Source organism: Arvicola amphibius, chromosome 2 (assembly GCF_903992535.2).
Source record: "Arvicola amphibius chromosome 2, mArvAmp1.2, whole genome shotgun sequence".
Lineage (NCBI taxonomy): Eukaryota > Metazoa > Chordata > Mammalia > Rodentia > Cricetidae > Arvicola > Arvicola amphibius.
Genome location: NC_052048.2, coordinates 137,256,603 through 137,273,744, shown reverse-complemented (window position 1 = coordinate 137,273,744; position 17,142 = coordinate 137,256,603). Strand labels below are relative to the sequence as shown.

At 48.0% G+C, this 17,142-nt stretch overlaps 1 protein-coding gene across 2 annotated transcripts in view; it reads right to left on the bottom strand.

Moving 5' to 3' along the window:
- Nod1 (nucleotide binding oligomerization domain containing 1) overlaps positions 1-16,706 on the bottom strand; it is a 52,088-nt gene extending 35,382 nt beyond the window's left edge. Inside the window, exons 1-2 of one of the 2 annotated variants that reach the window (XM_038318550.2) lie at positions 16,363-16,706; positions 13,903-14,119 (exon numbers count right to left, since the gene is read on the bottom strand). The gene's annotated coding sequence lies outside the window, so the exon portion shown is untranslated. The remainder of the gene's footprint in view (positions 1-13,902; positions 14,120-16,362) is intronic. The other variant, XM_038318549.2, reaches the window with a different exon arrangement.
- Between the last annotated feature and the right edge of the window lie 436 nt (positions 16,707-17,142).

Below are 17,142 nucleotides of genomic sequence, written 5' to 3'. Positions count from 1 at the left end.
CCATGGAACCAGTAAGAATCTTGGGAGATCAAAATAAGAAGCTTATCTTGTTGTATGTGTAATGGTAAATAATGGATTAAGTAAAAATGCTGCGGATCCCCAAGTGGCTGCAGCAGCAGAAACGCTGCAGGTCGCCAAGCAGCATCAGTGGGCAGCAGTTCCCTAGAGCAGTCAGTCCCAGGCAGGGACAGCACAGTTCCCCAAGAGGCTGCAGTGGGCCATGAGGGGCAGCGAATCCTATGAGGAGAGACAGGCTGTGGGCACACCACAAGACCATGCCGCAGGTCTCTGCAGGTCTCTGAAGGTGGCTGGTCCCTCGGAAGGGAGCTATGACTTAATCCATTACAGTACGGATATCCCACTGTGCCTAACAACAGCACAGGACAAGGTGCTAAGTGCATGTGTAGTGTTTAAAAAGTTGCCCACATTCTGGGCCTCACTGTAAACTCTTAATGCCTGGCAAAGGATTGGAATCTTTCATTCTACATTTTGGGACCACAGTGGAATTAAGTTAGAAAGCAACAATAAAAAGACATTTGGAAAATCTCCAGATTCACAGATCAAAGGAAAAACAGAAATTAGAAGGTATTTTGAACCATGTGGTGATGACATTATAGACTATCAAACTGGTAGAAAACAAGAAGTACACAGTCTCACGTTCATGTGTTAGATAAGAAACACAAGACTGAAACCACGCTGCCCTGTCCTCACCAGAGGACAGCTTGCAGAAGCTGCTGCTCTCCTTCCATCGTGTGGGTCCTAGAGCGTGAACTCCGTTAGCCAGGCCTGGCAACAAGCCCCTAGCTCACTTAACTGTCTCATGCATCCATCCTTGCTGTGTTTTTATAACTTGTCCACTAAACATAAATGTAATACCTGGTCACTGGAAAACAAATTGTGAAGGAAACAAATAGTAGCAACAACCTTAGAGACTTAGAGAACAAAACAAAACTGTCTATCAGCTCCTAAGCCTCCACCCTTTTGTGCACACAGTGGTGTTTTGCCGGGTTGCTATCACAGTTTCCTTGTGCCCTCGTGATTACCTGATGTGTCTTTGTGACTGCCAAGGCTCTCTTTTGAACTGCAGAAACTGCTTTCTAAACAGTCCGGCTTTCCAGCAGCAGAGTCCTTTGCCTGGCATGGCTTTCCTTTTATGAAGAGCAAAAGCACTAGAGGGCTAGGACTGCAGCTTCAGAGCTCTGTGCCCGAGCGAGCCCTACATCCAAGAGGCTGAACGACGATGCCAGGTGGGGTGTCTTTCTCGGCCTGACCCTGTGGCCTAAAGAGCTGCAACTGTCTAGTGTCATCACCAGCAGGGTTCCACCCTCACAGTGAGGAGCAATGGCTACCAGGGGTGGAGGGCAGCAGGAGAATCTGCTGATGTCACTGCCTTGCTTATTCTTTCCTCAGATTTGCTATATGGGGGTCCAGCTGGACACCGATGATAATAGCTAACGCAGCTCTTTACTGGGTCCCCATTTCATCGGTTACTTTACAATTGCTGTGAGAGGCAAGATCACTGGGATCAAATGCAGGACTTCTGGAGACCCGCCCCACTCCCACCTACCCACGTTTGCACCCTTTGCCGGCAGTAGGGAGATCACCTACCTGGACCTCTGCCAATGGGCTGCTGCAGGCTGCAGGGGACGAGGCACAGAGAGGTGATCCCTTACTGTCAGGACCAGCACTCTCTACAAGGTACTGCTCTGTGCTTTGATTTTCCCCAAGTAAGGTTCCCTGTCTTAGGGTATTGCAAGCAATTTTGAGTTAATGTGCTGGAAGGGCCTACACCAGGTTGACACAGAGCAGATCCTTGCCAGCTGGCACGAAGCAGATCCCTGCCAGGCTGGCACAGAGAGCAGAACCCCAGTAATTGCCTACTCAGCTCACCTTTCTTACTATGCCATCCTTATGCCAGCTTCAGATGACCGTCACTGTGAGGAACACTTTACTGAGCACAATGAGGCCAAGGAGATCTCCACCCTTACTGTTTATAACCTGGCAGTTCAGACAGATTCAGAATGAGGCATTACAAGTCCAGTGAGTGTGATTAATAAATGCCTGGAGAAAAAAGGAAAAATGAAATCATACCATTTGCCACGCAAACACGTAGAAATGGAGATTATGACATTAAGTGAAATCAGCCAGACTCAAAGACCAATACCCTATTTTCTCTCACATGCAGAACCTAGATTGTAGTCTCTCTCTCTCTCTCTCTCTCTCTCTCTCTCTCTCTCTCTCTCTCTCTCTCTCTCTCTTTCTCTCTCTCTCTCATTCCCTCCTTGTGTGTGTACATGTGTGTGTGAGTGTGTAAGACTCACATGTAAGTCATAAAACTAGGAAGGGGTCTGTGAGGGGGAGAAGGAGATCTTAACAGAGCAGGGAACAGGTGACAGAGTACTTGTGGCATGAAAGCAAGGGAACTGCTTGGGAAGAGGAAGGAAACCAGTAAGTAGAGAACAAGGAGGGGGGAGGGGAAGGCATCCTCAGGTCTGTCACCATTAACACAAAGGTGCAGGGCCCATGCAAGCCTCTTGGCAGAAGGTTACTGGGAGAGATGATTGCAAGCAGAGCCCCTCTCTCTTAGGGGTTTTGTACTTGAGATACCCAGAAAAACAGAGCCCTTGAGTAGCACCCAGATGTGACACACGCACCCAGACCCGTCACCACTGTCTCAAGTGTCCATGACCAGAGGCCATCCATGCAACTGCCTGTAGCTGGGAAACACTCGTTCTGTACAACGCCATCAGGGGTTCTGGTCTGCAGAGGCTGCCCTGCCTGGAATGCGACCATCAGAAGGACACCTAGAATTCAGATCCAATCCCAGTGATGGTGGTTGAGCCAAGAAGAGGAACCTCAAGGCAGTCATTTTCCACCAGCCACCCCAGCCTTAGGATCCCCCCTTCCCCTATACACCCCACTGTTCTTTTAAAACTCTACACATTTCCAAATATACAGTGATGTGGGAGAGTCACCACGCACCTTCAATACAGCCCATCTTTCTCCAAGTCGGTGTTGCAATACCAGCAGCTAAGATTCCAAATAGATCTGAATCTTTCCCAGAAAAACAATCTTTACGAACATAGCAGATGCTAATTAGAGTTATACCCCAAGCTGCTTTTAGGTGGTCAGGCCAGTGGAAGTATTTCTGTCTAGGGGTTGGGCATCATCACTAGCATAAACAAAAGCAAGGCCAGAGTTGGAATCTGGCCACCCTATCCCCTTCTCCAGTCCTGTTGCTCTCTCCTCCAGCTCCTTTCCGGGAATGAGAGCTCATAAGGAGCCTGTGAGTCAGGGACTGCGGCAGCCACAGAAGAATAATGCTCTTGTCAACACCGAAAGGCCCAGTCTGTAAAGCAATGACTTACCGACCTTGCCTTCCCCTTTCTTGAAGACAGACACAGGTTGACTGATGTCTGCTGTCCTCTCAGCAGCCCTGATATCCCGCCTAAGGCCTGACTCACTGTCCTCAGTCAGCCCTTTGCCATGGCTTAGGAACTGAGAATAGAGGAAGAGTTTCCTGGGTTTTCAGTGGTCAGGGTGCGTACATGACTGTCCCTGTTTCAATCTTTCTCTCCTGGAACGATGGCTAGCCTCCCTGCAGACAGGCGGCTGCTTCCCCAACCTTAGGCTCACAAATCCCTGTTGTGAGAATGTGTGTGTGTGTGCGTGTGTGTGTGTGTGTGTGTGTATGTGTGTGCATGCTTGCGTACGTGTGTGTGTATGTGTGTGTGTTGGTTTTTGAGACAATATTTCTTTGTATAGCCCCGGTTGTCCTGGAACCCTCTCTGCAGACCAGGCTTGCCCTGAAACTCACAGATATCTGCCTGCCTCTGCCTCCCAAGGGCATGATCCATAGATATGTACCACTAATGACCAGCTTAAAAGATTTTTTTATTTATACTGATTTATACTTTATGAATATGTGTGAGAACCTTTAGTTTATGCTTGTATTGTACCATGTGTTTTCCTGATGCTGGAGGCCAGAAGGGAGCTTTAGATTCTCTGGAACTGGTGGTTGTGAGGAAAACCCTGTGTGTGTGTGTGTGTGTGTGTGTGTGTGTGTGTGTGTGTGGCGGGGGGCTGGAAGGTAACTGCTGAGCCATTCCTCCGGTCCGAGCAGAGCATCTTGCCAGCTTGAAAAGGACCTTGGCGTGCCATGAACAACGTGCAAGCAATGAGCTACAGCTGTTTGACATGGGGAACCTTCTTCATTATCTGTTAGTGTGACAAACTTTTTCCAATCATTTGAATACAATAATTTTAGACAAGAAAAGTACCGGACCCATGAGGAAGCTAGGTTCAGACCGGTTGTCAAACAGGAAGCAGCATGGGGGTGTCTAAGACATCCATCTGCTCAGAAAGCTCACTCTGCCCTCTTCTTCCCTCACAAGACCACAGTTTCTATGGGAGGGAAGCCGAATTACAGCATGCACCGTTCGGTCACTTGGGGTTTCCCTTCACCTCAGCCATCCCATCTCCTAGAAGAAGTCATTAAGGAAATAGTGTCCACCTACGGAAATAGTGTCCACCTAAGGAAATGGCATCCACCTACGGAAATATATCCCAGCCAAGGAAATAGCAGCTAAGAAAGGGTGTTTCTCTAAGGAAACAGCGTTCATTAAAGTCTCAGACTCCGTTGGCGTGTAGAGCCACCTGTGCACGGGGGAATAATAAAACCTTTTTCTGGTTTGGGGAAATACCCCAGGAAAAAGGATAGGTTTCTGGGTGGAACAGATTTATTTTATATTCAGTTGGGCAGGCTCTATCCACTGAGAGCCTAGTTAGAACCTAAAAAGGGGGGAAGGAGCTCACCACAGAAATAGCTTTCTTGCAAAAGCCAAGAAACTTTCAAGAGATTTTGATTTTTTTTTTTTAATCCTTAGACATCAAGCAGCTCCATACAGAGGAAATGTTTACCGGTCACATCTACATGCCCTTGCTTTTGTTTCCTTCACCTGTGTGTATGTGGGGGAGGGGAATGGGGGTGTGGGGAGTGTGGGGGGGTTGTGTGAATGAGCATGATCCACAGAGATCAAACTCTTCCGCTGTGTGCCTTAGGTTCCGTTCCTCTTCTTTCCTTTTCTGAGAGGGTCTCTCATGAGGCTGGGGCTCACTGATTGCTGACCAGGCTAGGCTGACTGGCCAATGAGCTCAAGGGAACTACTTGTTGCTTCTCCAGTGTGGGCATTTCCAGTGCACAGCAGCATGCCTGGCTTTCAAATAACAGGGTTTCTGGTCTTCATAGTTGCACTTTATAGAATGATCTATCTCCCTGGACCCCACCCCCACCCGGGCCTTCCCCCGCTTTTCCCATCATGCTGTAGAACACTGTCCATTGCCGTCTCCGTCAGGCCAGCTGTGGTGACCCGTGAGTGAGCTTCAACTTGGGCTTATTTTAAGTGACTTTCAAGACTGGGCGGTATTGACATCCCTCACAGAAGAAACAGAGGGGAGGGGTTCTTAGGCCATCATCTAAGATTCCAGCTCTGCTCACCTCCCTCCCAGCAGTATGTAGTTCTGCCCAAGATGCATGTGGTTGCATGGTACCCAGAGGCACTAGCGTATAAAGAGGGTGGAAGGTTAACTGAACTCAGAGGAGACTTCATCTAGTCAGCTATGGGGAAGCCACCATTCAGGCCAGGGTGAGACTTCTTTGGTGTCACCCATGCTCCTATGAGTAAACGCTTCCTTGCTCTGTAAGTAAGCTCAAATTCATTGGTTCTCCAGTTAGAGCATGGTGGAGCTTTCACTTTAGTCTCTGACTGCTGCCCTGTCTGCCTTCCATGTTGTTGGTTTGGTTTTCTAAACAAGAACCTTGTGTGTGCTAGGTCAGCCCTTTAGCACTGAGACATACCCCTAGCCCTTAAACCCTATCCCAGAAATGCTGTAATTTGATTGCTTTGACGTAGATGGACAATGGTAAGCGACCTCTCTCATTACTACCCATTCAAATAATAACAATGAAACATTTCAGATTCTTTCTCCCTTTTTTTTATCGAAGGCACATATTAGAGTGGGGTGTAGCAGCGCATGTTCGAAATCCTAGCACTTGGGAGACTGAGGCAGGAGGATCATGAGTGCTGGAGCAGCCTGGGCTACATAGTGAAGCGCACATACACACACATACTAAAAGGCAAATAACATCTGCAGCAAGGTCAGAACTTGATGGGCACGGTATGGGCTTGCAAAAGCATTGTGTTCGTGCAGTCTTGGGCACTAGAAATATGAGTGGAATGTGTTTATTGACTCGAAATAAACCCATCATTCCCTCCTAATTTAAGTAAGTGCCTGCCTGTTACAGACTTCAGATAAGCTGGATGGAACAATGCCATTCAGTATATATCAGGACCAGACACCAGCATGACCAAAACCTCAGGCATCACTTATAACATACATCCATGGATGCTGAGGGTCGCGTCTATGCTCTCCTTTATGAAATGGCTTCTGTCTTATGCAAGAGTCCTTCTGGGGACTTTAATCCCACAGCCTCCTCTCTGAGGAGTTTCCCAGTGATGAAAACTATTACATTGTATTTGCATATGAGGTACTTGCCTGGATTTTCAGGATTAAAGTGATGAGGTGTAGTATGGCTCTCAGTTCCTCCAGCAGCCAGGCCGTGGCTGGGTAGGCTAACTCATCCTAAGATCTGGCTAACGGATACCAATGTCAAGTATGTTCTTCTGCAGCACAAATATGGCAATGTAAGGCACACATGCTCGGCCACTCAAGCGGGTCCTGCCATCTCTGCTGCATGATCCACCAAAATCCACTCTTCTCTCTCTTTTTCTTATTTTGGTGTCAATCTCTTTGTGAACTTAACCTGGAAGAAAAGTCCAGTTTGATACTGTTTCTGCCACACCAGGAAATGATTGACAGGATATCTATGTGGAGAGCTCTGGCGGGTGGATGATGCTACCATGGTTACTGAAGGCTTTTAAACTCCATTAGCTCTCATTTCCTTTAAGCATCTAAAAGCATTTAATCCCTCAGCATTTCAAAGCAAAGGGAGAAGTCAGCCCCGATCCAAAGCTTCTCTCTCTCTCTCTCTCTCTCTCTCTCTCTCTCTCTCTCTCCACATAACCCCCGGCACACAGGCACTGCCATCCTGCCCACAGAGAAAGGAACGCAGACACCGCTGATACAAGCATTCCTTGGAATTCAGCGATGACGCACAGACAACCCTTTCACAACTGCTCCGCTTCTGGAAAGCCCTGTGGAGGCTTCCACAGCTACAGAGCCAAGGGTCTCCTTCCTCTGGCCCAATAGCCAGCTGCTCTGCGGGGATTCTGAGCTTCTAGAGGAGAGAAGACCATTGCATACACCCACTTAAACATGAAAATCAAGGCCAGTAGCAGGGTAAAGACTTGATAGATCAACTAAAACTGGAACCCAGGGCTCCTGGCTGTGAGGCAGATGCCCTCTGTTTGCTTCTGGCTAGGGTAGCCCCCTTAAGCAACGATTCTTCCCATCTTTCAGTGGGGACTGAATGAGAGAAGGTCCAGACCCTGCCTCAGTCTGTCTTCCCCTAGGCCCATCTCTCCTCACTGCAGATTCCCACGGGGCTTTATCCCTGCCACTTTCATGGAAGGTGGTACTTTCTTTTGTAAATGACGTATCCTCTTCCAGGCCCAGAGACACGGGCAATAAGGGACATAGATGCATTTGCATAGTGCACAGACTCCCTTCAGAAACATCACCTACTGAGTTTCTCTGCAGACGAGTGCAGATTTGCGTCCAGACACTTCTTCTGCTCTACGACCTTGCAACTTAGTGACCACGCCCCTTATTAAGACGAATGCTCAACTGTTAACAGACACTGTTCCTGTTTGAATGTAGGCTTTGAAAGAGATCATGACTGGAGCTCATCATTGAGGGAACCAGTGAATAAAACATCCTAAAACGGGGGGCTGGAGAGATGGCTCAGCGGTCAAGAGCACTGGGTGCTTTTCCAGAGGTCCTCAGTTCAATTCCCAGCAGCCTCATAGTGGTTCACAACCATCTATAGTGGGATCTGATGTCCTCTTCTGGCATAAATTACATGCATATGGAGCACTCATACATAAAATAAATAAATCTGAAAATCCTAATAAGAAGAGAAAACAGAGGAAATCAGACTCTTGGCTTTACCCAATTCTGGAATTTTTGAAGAAGTGTTACTTGTGAAGACCAGCAAGATGGCTCCTTGAGCAAAGGCTTGCTGCCACAGTGATGGCCTGAGTTCAGTCCCTGGGTCCTGCCTAGGAGAGAATTGATTCCCACAAATTGTCCTCTGACACCTACAAATGTTCCCTCTCAAATAAATAAATACATGTAATTTTAATTGAGAGAGAGAGAGAGAGAGAGAGAGAGAGAGAGAGAGAGAGAGAGAGAGAGAGATGCAGTGTTATATACAGGCAGATCCGCAACCCAGAAGCTATCTGAAGGTGGCATTTAGGATCTACATAGAAAGTGTCTGAGGCATCTCAGCTGAAAGGGTATTTCTTAAGAACAACATGTATTAGTCACCACAGAAGCCTGAGGTGAAACTTGGCTGTGAACAAATAAACACACAGCTGCCTGGTGGCCAAAGGGTTCCATGACGTCTGTCTTGCCCCACCTGAACACATGTGCACAGCCAGCAGAATCCGGGATACAAATCTGTCATGGAGGTCAGACGGAGAAGACAGGAGTGCCCAGACCCTAAGGGTCAAGGAAACATTGAGATGACAGATCCACCATCCCAAACTATCCTCCTCAGAGCCCGCACAGCCTGGGTCAGTCCTTGATGAGAGAGCTCCTATCACATGGAGACCTGCTTAACCAGTCATAGTCTATGCGATGGAGAAGCACAGGGTGGGGGCCACCGAGCTGCAGGACAGCAGGCTGAGGTGGGGCTTCTACGTGTCGTGGAGCATTTCTCTATGACATGAATGTGCCAAGTAAAGAATCTCTCTCCCTCTCTAGCAAACCCTGGGTTCCTAGGGTCATAGCTCAGAAATGGAGCCCCTGCTTAGCACCTAAGTTCAACCCATAGCACTTACAACAAAAAGGCAAAACATAACCAATCAGGTACCTCCCAATAATATGCAAATTCCTTAGGAGATGAATTTAGGTTTTCAAAGATTATAAAGGTGGGGGAAGCACCTCTTTCAGCCAGAGTTGGCAGAATAGATTCATGAAATGCTGCCTTATAACCATGGGGGAAGCCAGTATTTTGTACCTACAATCTCTAATCCCACTTAGTCCCAACCTCAGTTTATCCCTTCTTTCGGGAGCTAGGCTGGACCAGAATCTCTCATGCACCATCACCAGGGCTCTTGATGAAGTATGCTCAGGGCCTAGGAGAGCCCCACCTATTCATACTCATTTGTCTCAGGAAACTCCAGAGCAGGGACTGCAGGCTGGGCACACGGGACTCTGAACCTATTCCCACCGAGCTTGGAGACTCTGCCTACATTGAGAACGGTTTCATGTTCTAGCACGGACTTGCTCCCTCAACCCCTTTTGGAACTGTTTCCCACTAACACAGGCTTGCTCTCCCCTACCCCTTCCTGTTTTTCTTCAGTACTGAGGATAGAGTAGCACAAACTTTCTAAATTCAATGTGCAATAGTTGATACAGTTTAACTATTTGCCTCCCAAAACGTTTGTGTGGGAAACTGCCTCTCAAAGTCATAGTTAGTGGTGTGTGGAGGTAGGACCTTTGAAGAAGACTGGGTTATGGGGATCCCATCCTCATAACAGACCACAACTAAATGTCCCCCAAAACCCCCATATATTAAAGTTTTAGTCACCAACCTATGTACTACTGGGAAACGGCGGAACCTTTAGTAGTTGCCACCACGGGATCACTGGAAGGGATGGAAGGGCCTCAGTCACTTCTCTGTTTTACTCTGGCCACCATGACCACCACCTTGTCATGACAGTCTGCCTCAGGGCTGAGTAGCCATGGCTACAACCCCTCTGCAACCATGACCCTTTTGAGTTGATCATCTCTGGCATTTCGTTACAATAATAGAAAACTGACTATCACAATGGAGTTTTCAAGGGAGTGGATATCATGAGCAGGTCTGCTATTGAAGCAAGCTTTTACCCTCTCATGTGGGGTCCTCTGTTCGTATTCTGCACATGCTTCCCATGGTCTTGTCTTACATACTGATAATAAGTGTGGTGGTTTGAAGAAATTGTCCCCCCAAGGGAGTGGCACTATTGGGAGGTATGGCTTTGTTGGAGTAGGGATAGTCTTGTTGAAGCAAGTGTGTCCCTGTGAGGGTGGGCTTTGAGGTCTCATATATGCTCAAGCCATACCCAGTATCTCAGTATCTTCCTGTTGCCTCCATATCAAGATGTAAAACTCTCAGCTCCTTCTCCAGTGTCATGTTTGCCCATATGATACCATGTGTACCATGATGATAATGTCCCGAACCTCTGAAAGTGTAAGCCACCCATTTAAATGTTTTCCTTTATAAGAGTTGTCGTGGTCATGGTGTCTCTTCACAGCAATGGAAGCCGTAACTAAGACAACTAAGGTCAAGATGGAGGAGGATTTTCAGCAGCTCTCTACTGCATGTTAGAATAAAATCCATCCTTACTCAGCCCAGGAGTCTCTGCTCAACTTGAGCTTTGCTCGTTCCCTAGCTTCTCTCATTCCCTTCCCCCTCAGGCCTCACCAAGAGAGACATTCACTATTCACAAACCCAGTTCCTTCGCACCTCTTGGCTGTTCCCTAATTCTCAAATCTCACTCTTCCTGCATCCATCCGCAAATCCTTGCTGAAAGGCTCTCTAGAGAGGTCCCTCTAGAACTCTAACTCTAGGAATGCCCTGCTCTATCTCAGGAAGAGTCACTGTTTCCCACTTTATAACTATGTATTTTTTGCATGCTTATACCTTGCCCCACTAAGGATTGAACGTCCATGTTTCCATTCATGAGTCAAAGTGCCAACCCTCAGCATGATAGCCTGGGAGAGGACCCTGGGTAATGGTTAAGTTTAAATGATACCCTGGAGATGAAGTTCCCATGGTGAGATTAGTGGACTTAGAAAAAGGGGCAGGACAATGCTATCTTGTTTTCTCCATCTGTCCCACAAGGATGCAGGTGACCATCTGTAAACCAGGTGAAGAACTGACTAACCCTGACTCTGCTAGAGGCCTAGTCTCATAACCCTTGCGTCCAGGGCTAAAAGAAATAAATAGCTGTTGTTTCGACTACAACAGAATCTGAGCTAGTTTGTCGTATAGATGATCACCACCAACTTTTATACTCCTTTAGCAGTGCACTCTATAGAGCCCAGACTGGCCTCAAAGCTCTCTTCTAGGCTTTGCCCCAGAGTGCTGGGATTACAAGTAAGCACGGCCAGACCCAGTGAAAACAATGCTTGAGCCTTATGTTTTCAAGTTTGGTTTTGTAGTGCTGGGGCTTGAACCCAGGACCCTGTGGACTCCGGACACATACTCTATCACTGTGTTATAACCCCGGTTCTCAAGTATTAATACACCCTTTCTCTCAGGGAGATCTTATGATAGTAGGTGTTGAGTTAACATGTTGAAGAACTGAAACTCCAAAGAGCAAGGAAGAACCAGGATTTACAGTTTACACCAGTCTTCCTCCCAGGCTAAGGAGCCAGCAAAGCACTTCACAGCCCTGGAAATGTCCACTTCCTTATTAGATATGCTAAAGCACCTACCACTTACTCTTGTTCACTCTTCCGTCCCCAACTCCACATAACCTCTGGGAAGGTTGCCAGCTATCAAGAAAAGAAGCAAGCCATTGGGGTGTAGGGGAGACGAATAAAAATGTGAAAACTGGGGTTTAAACTCTGTCACTTTCACGTGAGACCCATCCTGGTAGGGTTTCTGTGCTCCCCGCACGCACACACCTGCCTGCCATAAAGGCATATTTTACTACATTCAGGAGACATTATCACAAATTAAATATTACAATACACTCTAATAAAGTTAATTCTATACCAGTAACAAGGCTGTTGGGTTTCTGTGTGTGTGTATGTGTGTGTGTGTGTATGTTACAGTCCAAGCAATGGTTGGGGTTTAAGTTATCTGAGGGGCACAGGAGGAAGCTCCTACTTCCGCTCCTTAAACTGGCAGAAACACCGCTCTGCAGGAAACATGCGCACACCTGCCCTTAATTACAGGTAGGAGCTTGGAGAGGTGGGTGGGGCCAGCGGAGAGGGCGGGGTCCCACTGAACATCCAGGCAGAATTTAAGAACCCAGGCTTGCTGGGCTGGCTTCAAACCCTGAATGGAACACTGTTGACTTGGGGTTAGTTCTTTAACCTCATGGGACTTTAGCTACCCTACCTGGAAGATGGGAGATACAACTTAGGGCTTGGGGCTGTTGGGAAGACTAAGTGAGGGGGAAAAACAAAACAAAACCAGAAGCCATCCTGCATCTCTTAGCCTGGCAGTCACACAGCAAGTTTGCGGACCTTATCTGGAATCTGCCACATCATCATCACCCCACCACCTAACCGAGCATCAGCCCAGTTCTTCCAGATGAGTGCTGACCCTAATTTTACAGATGCTAGAGCCCAGGCCAAGGTCACAGGAGGAGATGGTAAAACCAGCCGTGGAACCACAATGGCCATCATTATTACTATCACCGTAGTAATTACCACTTACTGGGAGCGAGGTGAGGTGGAGGGAGCCTCACAGATTAGCTCATCATGGGCTCAAAACACCCTGTTTGGGAAGAATGTCCTATTTTACAAACGAAGACACCACTTTTAACTAAGGAGCAAAGTAATAGCATGACCCCCCCCACCACACACACACACCCACCCACACACACACACACACACACACACACACACACTCATGAGTCCAAAGCCCAAGGTTTCTCCCACAACCATCTGTTATCTACTCCACGGAGATCAAGAGCCTGCACTTGAAGTCCAGGAAGCAAGCCTGGTTGCATGTTTTTGAAATTTCCACTGTAGCAGGCATAGCGATACTTGCTTTCAATCCGAGCACTCAGCAGACAGAGGCAAGAGGATCCATATGAGTTCGACGCCAGTCTGGTCTACTAGTGAGACCCTGCTTCAAACAAATAGCAATAAAATAAAATTTAAAGCTCTATCGTTAAATGGAGCCAGGAATACCCGGGTCTCAAGGGAGGGTCTATTGTCCTGTGGTATGCAGAGACTGCCTGTCCCCAAAGGAAAGCCTAGCCTCCTACCTACTTCCTTCCAGAAAGTTTGCCCTATGGTTCATAGAAATCCCTATGGGATTTTTGCTAACATGAAGCACAGAAGTTCTTGTCCTTTGTATTTTCAATCTTCTAGGAATTAGAAATAACACACATATTCTCCTAAGGAAAATTTCACCTTCTTACAGCTCCTCTACCACCAAAGAAGTTTCTTCATTAATACGTGACTGTCTTCTGTAGTGGCACATGGTTGTGAAAGCATTCACCGAGTCATTAACTACTACTCTCCCACCCCCACACTTCTTACAACCCTAACCTATACAATACAACAGAAGAGTAAAGTACATCTCAATTCTAAAACAAACATGTAGCAGGATGTAGGCCTGTAACCCCAGCTACCCGGAGATTGAAGTGGTAGGGCCCATAAGTTCGGTTTGAAGCCTCTGGGCTACAGATGGAGTTTAAGGACAGCCTGGGGAATTTAGTGAGACCCTGACTCAAGATTTTAAAAGAAGAGGGCAGGGTTTTAGCGCAATGGCAGATCTCTCGCCTAGTATTTGCAAAGTCTTGGGCTGAGTCCCAAACACACAGTAGTAATGCTGCCAACGATGTGCCGAGACCTAGTGCTAATCGGGTGCTCACTGGGTCATTTCCTGGGCCCTTGTCTTCAACCATCTATTACACCTTTAAAATACAGCTTTCTGTAATTCAGAGGAAAGTTACTTGTCAGCACAAACAAATCCTAAGGTGAGTTTACCTGGCCAGTCGGTCTTAAGGAAGCACGGTTCTTCATTGTCTCGTTGGCTACAAAGAAGTGCATTTCTTACTAGAGACCCTGTTGCATCAAAGGCCAGGCTAGGGCCTCATCAGAAGACAGTCTGCTCTCCATTGGGTTGGCAGGAAAGTAAATGGGAAGGGTGGGGCCTCCTGCTGTAGCTGACTTGGCCTAGGACTCTCGGCCCACTGGTTGGTGCCTGCCAATTCCAGATGAAATTCAAGTTTAAGTAAAGCATCCAAGCCAGGAAGTCTTGTCTAGGCCAGTGTTCCAGCACTGGCTGAAATCCATCAGCTAATTTAAAAGACAGCAACTACTCCCTCTTAATACAGAGTCAAGTTTAGGTGAAACACCTGCCCTCCCTGAGCCTCCACAGATAGACTCACAACCGTAGACATCTAAGAGCAGGCTGCTACAGGCCATGCAAGTTCATATCAGCTCTCCTAACTTCATCGTGCCCAAAAATCCTCCAAAAGAAAAACGTAGAAGAAACTGTCGTTTAAAAATTCAAATCCTAAAGCCGGGCGGCGGTGGCGCATGCCTTTAATCCCAGCACTCGGGAGGCAGAGGCAGGCAGATCTCTGTGAGTTCAAGACCAGCCTGGTCTACAAGAGCTAGTTCCAGGACAGGCTCCAAAGCTACAGAGAAACCCTGTCTTGAAAAACCAAAAAAAAAAAAAAACCAAATCCTAGAAATCAAATGCCAACTATTTTCAGAAGTGAATCTTTTCCTTCGAATAAAAGACACAGCCTTGTTATTTTTGGTTGAAGCAGATATCAGTGACCACACATACAGTTACAGACACTCGTCCTCCATGCCGCCGTGGCTTCACAGTTTATGTGTTGAATGTCTTATCTAAACAGTGCTACTGCTGTTTACTCGGGCAGTGACAGGCCCAATGGAGTGGACAGCTTTCAGGTAAGAGGTAGCATCAGTAAGGACAGGTTTTGGAACTCTCTTCTACAGATTCCTGACTCCTTGGTCTTTGATGAAAGAGTTCCTAGCCAACAGTCAAGAGCAAAGCAAGAACACCAAGTGCAGCATCTCAGGCTGTCGTCAGCATGTGAGCCATGTGTGCCGCATCAAAACGGCTCAGGCTGTTCCCAGCGATAGAGTCATGCGTGCTGCATCAATGTTGAGTCCTGCTGACAGCCCAGCTTTCTTGAAAGCGACTGTTTAAAAATATATTTGGTGTGGAAGGGCAGGCGAGCGAGGTTTTAAGGAAGACAGTTTCTGAATGAACACACTCCATCACAGTCATAAAATAGATAATTGTGGCACATAAATTACCACAACTCCGTCTTCCCGTAGCGGAGCCCCTGCCATGAGCCATGTAATGTTAGCTCCACTCTGTCCAGACTTTATCAGTAAGAAAAGAGCGGCTCAGAGTGCTTTTTTTTTTTTTTAACTTGCTGCAGATCACATCATTCAAGTGACAGAATCAAAGACTGGAAGTAGGTTTACTGGGTCTCTAAGCTACAAAACCAAAGCCTTTGAAAGGGCCCTCAAGGCCCTGGGTTTTAAGCCTGCCCCTCCCCTGGCCAGCATATACCAGGAGGCCTGTCCATTTCCCAGTGGCTCCTGGATCACAATCACTGGCCTCTACTGCCAGGTACTAATAGGGGGACTCTCCTCTCCAACAGACTTCCTGGAAATTAACCCCGAACAATCCAGTTTTTTCGTTTGGTTGGTTGGTTTTTCCAGAAAAGGTGGTTTCTCTATAGCTTTAGAGCCTGTCCTGGAACTAGCTCTAGCAGACCAGGCTGGCCTTGAGCTCACAGAAATCTGTCTGCCTCAGCCTCCAGAGTGCTGGGATTAAAGGTGTGCACCACCAGCTCCAGGTATTCTTAAAATCTAAAGCATTTAAGGAAGCAGTCAGACTGTCCTGCAGGCATACCATTGGCTTCACCCTTAAAGGCGACCCTGCCAAGCAAGCATTGTCTTGCTTCCTTCTTTTGTATCCCATGAAACTCAAGGGAAGTCCTCCCTTGACCTCAGGGCCTTAGGAGGTCCCTGGAAACAGCCAGCCTGTCTGCCGGCTGCACTCGAAGTTCCCACTTAACAGGCACTTTCTTTTGGCGGCTACCCTTAGGTCTCTGGCTCTTAACGCCTACGTGCACATTGGAATTGCCCGGACAGTTCTGAAGCAATAGCCTAGAGATTCCGACAGAATTGGTCTGTGGAATGGTCTGGTCATCTGGATCTGCGCGGTTCACACTTGATGATTCTAAGTTGAAGGCTGGTGGGCTGAGAACACGGGGGGCCTCAGATCACAGTAGGATCCTCGATTCCGCTGTCTCTGAAATGCACGCCTCCGAACTTGGGCTGCCTTTGAAGCTCGCGGTGCTTCTCCGCCCGGTTTCAGCCAGAACTTTTCGATAGCAGCCTTACATTTCCTCAGCAGATCCGGAGAGCATGCTTGCACCAATCCCCATGACTTACCAAACTGACGAGACTTTGACTCCAGTGGCCCGGGAGCGCGGTGGTCCTAAGTGCTGGGATCCGGGGACTAGGGTCGCGGATCGGAAGGGACAGCAGCAGGCGGGCAGAGCGGGCACTGCAGCTTGCGGTCCGGGAACGGGGACTGGCGGGAACCACGGTCGCTCTGCCTGGCCGCGCCAGGGCTCGGGTGGGCTCCCGGGAGAAAATGGGGCGGAGCGGGCGGACTAGGCGGGGACGGGCCGTGGCACTGTTCCCTGTCACTCTTCCCCCGCCATAGCCGCGGCACACTGCCCTGGACCAGCCGCCCCTGCGGAGCGGTAGTGGGCAGGCCTCAGAGTTCGCCTAGGGGTGACACACTGGGAACTCGTCGTGCCAGCTCTGCCACGGCCGCCGAGAGCCAAGGTCCGCCCCCTGAAAGTGCCACCCAGAGCCTGTAACCATAACCAATGCCCGGACCGGGGCGGGAAGGCTTGTTAAATGAAGTCTGTGCCTCGCAAGAAGCTGCCCACTAAGCAAATTTCATTTTGATCTACTTTCAGAGACCAAAGCTTCTTCCCGTATGTCCTGAAGTCTTCTCTTGACCCTGAACGTTTTAGAGCCTTTTTTCATTTACTATAACGTGAATGAATTGTTAACATGCTAACACATTTTCCGAATAAATATTTTTAAACGTTGTTAACAGTTAATCAACGGGGCTTTTGAATACGTGGCCACATAGTGACAGCTATGAAAACTCGTGTGAAGGCTGCCTTTTGAGAAAAGCAAAAGCGAAACTTCGCC